General features: G+C 31.1%; 1 protein-coding gene across 1 annotated transcript in view; it reads right to left on the minus strand.

Annotated features, from left to right (window-relative positions):
* Positions 1-2,057: 2,057 nt before the first annotated feature.
* LOC127748359 (uncharacterized) overlaps positions 2,058-4,162 on the minus strand; it is a 9,148-nt gene continuing 7,043 nt past the window's right edge. The window contains exon 4 of the transcript XR_008010373.1: positions 2,058-2,197. The gene's annotated coding sequence lies outside the window, so the exon portion shown is untranslated. The remainder of the gene's footprint in view (positions 2,198-4,162) is intronic.

Raw genomic sequence — 4,162 nt, forward strand, 5'->3', positions numbered from 1 at the left:
TTCCTCGATTGATTACCCTCCATGGATGCAGGCCGACATCGCTTCTCCCTTTTTTTCTTTCCCATTCACAGAATAAAAAAAAACTTCTTCTTTGGATACCCAGTTTTTGTTGATGTCCAAAGCCCACCTCAACAGATCCAGCACCAGTGTTTGCGCACAAACGTCCATGGCCAACGGCTCAGCCACACTTAACGTAAACCATGAGACATACCCTGCAATAAAGAAGCGACGTGTTAATATCATGTTCATTTACACAGAAAATCTGTAAATTTGTATGAACTTGAATCTGTACCGTAGAACGACCCAAAAATTAAACTCAAATATATATCCAAAATTATAGGAATGCACTCTAAATATTTTATCAACACATCCAAAACTCATGTAAAAAAACTTATAGGTACATAAGAACATAATAAACAACATAACTCATGTAATATATATATATATATATATATAAGAACATAATGAACAACATAAACACATCCAAAATTAAGTATAAAGTTATATATGTACATAAGAACATAATAAACAACATAAACACATCTAAAATTATAAGAATACACTCTAAATATTTTATCAACGAGCATCCAAAGCTCATGTAAAAAAACTTATATATATACATAAGAACATAATGAACAACATAAATACATCCAAAATTAAGTATTGAGACATCTAAATTAAGTTAACATTATAACTCCCAAATCAAATATATGAGTGAAAAAAAATTATATTCACAAACACATTTAAAAAAAAACACAGACACATTTAATATTATATATAAATTGAAAAAAATAGAACCTTTTATTAAACGAAAAATAAAAAGGGGATAATATATCTTCATGAATAAACTGAACCAAATTTTTTTAGAATTTTGCAAGCAGAACTACCAGACACAGAGAAAAAGTGCGACGTAGGGAGGCGACAAGGGGAGGCACGAGAGGAGGGGGCGGTTGTGCGTGGTGCGAGGAAAGAGAGCAGGGACAGAGAGGAGCCCATCGATGGAGGAGGTGCGGGTCGCGAGAAGGAGGACGTAGCGAAGGAGGAGATCGTCGCAGAGAAGGTGCGCAACGCAAGAGAAGACGAAAGCAGCCACAGATGAGGAGGGAGAGGCGATGCAGTTCTGCGTCTTTACGGAAGGAAGATTTTACTAGTGATGAAAATTCGATTTGGAATATTTAGGTTCTTATTTGGGATTTGTTAGGGTTTATAAGATTTAAATTTAAAATTTTGAATTTTAATTTTAATTAATCTATTTTTTGTAAATTTGTATTTAAATTAAAAAAACAATAAATCTATTTTGATGTGTTTGTTTTATTTTTTTAAATTAACGTAATAAAAAGGTTGAATGAAAGACTAATTTAAAAGATACCTAATTAAATTTTAAATATATATGACCCCTTGAAACCTAAAAAGAATATATAACCCCTTACGTATAATAAAAAAAGATATGTGACCTTTTTTGATATAGCTTTTTATAATTAATATCCCATGATATTGAAAAGAAAATTATATATAGAGTGACATTATCAACAAATAGAAGTGGAATTATCACTTCTCATATTTTCAATCTGTAACTTATTTTTCAAAAAAATTGATTTATTTTTAGATGGTTTTTAATGCGATCATTTTTTAAAATAATTTAAAAATTAATTAAACATACAATATATGTATTTATAATTAAATACATAATAATTGAATTTTAATATATACATAATATTGTTTATATACTAAATATAAATTTTCACTCAAATTCTTGATGGCAAGATACCATATTCTCATAACTTCTAATTTAATCGAAAATAAAATCACAGTTAATCACACTTAGTTCTTTCTATACATTACTATTAGTAATAATTTTTTTCTCAATTTTTAATTATTTGTTTTATTTTTCTTAATTCAAAAATTTATTTCTGTATTAACTCCACCAACCTAGCTAACAAATCTAATTCATGTTGCTAGCTAAATAAAACTGTAATTATACAAAAAATCTACAATTATGATTAGTAACTTAAATAAACTATATAAATAATTAAGAATAAAAATAGAGATAAAATACTAAATTAGATTAAAATATCAAATAAACCGATTAGTAACTTTTACGAATATTATAAAATGAAGTTTTTATAATAACCAATGTTCCCAGTCTAGGGTGGAAGGCAGAGTTTGTCCACTGCAACACCTCTTGATGCCATGTTAGCTGCAATATAGGAGAAAGAAACTCAAGTCGGAAAATAAAGTATATTTTATTGGCTACATTATGCATAGTAGCATAGTAATAAAAAATTTAGTCCGGCTGAGGGATTTGTCTTATGAGTTGGAGATATATTCGATTTCCATTTTCCCTTCTCTGCTACATGTAATCAATTGGTTCTTAACTTTATTTTTCTTTTTATTGGTGTTCTGAATTATAGAAAAACCAGCAAGTTTAGAATAATCTTTGTACAAATTTTCAACTTCTTTAAGCGTGTTAAAAGTCATCCCAACTTTTGGCATAAACTGCTCATTAACATCACATAGAAACTGAAAATACACTGAAAGCATCTTCAAAATAAACCAATTTATAATTTCAAATACACTAAAACTGGGAACGAAATAGATTCATCAAAATAATAATTCAGATTTAGAACTCTTACATTATAGTCAAATTCAAACCATCAACCATGAACAATTTTCACAAATAAAAACAAAATTATACAACTATAGAATCATCAACTGCTAACGAACTACATTAACTAGATTCGAATTACACCTCAGCCATTTGATTTGATTCAAAACAATAATCGAATTAGCCCTAATTCAATTGACAATCTAAACTTGAAAATACACCGAAAGCATTTCCAAAATAAACCAAATTATAATTCCAAATGCACCAAAACTGGGAACGAAACAGATTCATCAAAATAATAATTCAGATTCAAGACTCCTACATTACATTCAACTTTAAACTATCAACCATGAACAACAATTTTTACAAACAAAACCAAAATTATTTAACTACAAATTCATAAACTACTAACAAATTACATTAATTAGATTCGAATCACACCTTAGCCACTTGATTCGATTCAAAACAATAATCCAATTCGCCTGGTTTAATTGACAGTCTGAACTTGAATCATTTATTGTTTTCGAAAACAGAATACCTCCTCAGATAAAACAACATTGATCTTGAACGAAGAGAACGCATAGAAGAAATAAGAGAACGTAGAGAACGCAAAAAATGCTGAGAAAATTCGAAAAAGAAAACAAAATCCGCATGAAGAAAGCAGTTATATATATTCATACGTTAAGTCAAAAGTTTGTTAGAGGTATTGGTGCGTGGAGGGGAATTAGGTTAAAGCTACTTGGTTGGACTTGGTTGGTGAAATGACTTGAATGTAGAGATTAATTGTTAAAAATTATTTTGAAATTTATATTCTGGTGTTAGCGAAATCCAAAGACAGTAATAGATAAACCTAAACGAGAAGAATACAAATATATAAGAAAAAAGGGTAGAAACAATAGAAGCGATAACAGAAGAGCAAAACAACAACAACAACAACAACAACAACAACAAAGCCTTGTCCCACTAAGTGGGGTCGGCTACATGAATCAAACGACGCCATTGTGCTCTGTCATGTATCATGTCTACAGAGAGACCGTTTACATGTAGATCTCGTTTGACCACCTCATGGATGGTCTTCTTAGGTCTTCCTCTGCCTTTCGCCCTTTGTCCATCTTCCATCTCATCCACCTTCCTGACTGGATGTTCTATCGGTCTTCTTCTCACATGTCCAAACCACCTGAGACGCGATTCAACCATCTTTTCCACAATGGGTGCTACTCCAACTCTCTCCCTTATATCTTCATTCCTTATTTTATCCAATCGCGTATGACCACTCATCCATCTCAACATCTTCATCTCTGCCACACTCAGCTTATGTTCGTGCTCTCCTTTAGCCGCCCAACACTCCGTACCATACAGCATAGCCGGTCTTATAGCGGTGCGATAGAATTTACCTTTAAGTTTTAAAGGCACTTTTTTGTCGCATATAAAACCAGATGCACTCCGCCATTTTGACCAACCTGCTTGGATCCTATGATTTACATCCTGTTCAATCTCTCCATTATCCTGTATAATGCACCCAAGATACTTAAAACTTTTAACTTTTCGTAGGATGTT

Source organism: Arachis duranensis, chromosome 6 (genome assembly GCF_000817695.3).
Source record: "Arachis duranensis cultivar V14167 chromosome 6, aradu.V14167.gnm2.J7QH, whole genome shotgun sequence".
Classification (NCBI taxonomy): domain Eukaryota; kingdom Viridiplantae; phylum Streptophyta; class Magnoliopsida; order Fabales; family Fabaceae; genus Arachis; species Arachis duranensis.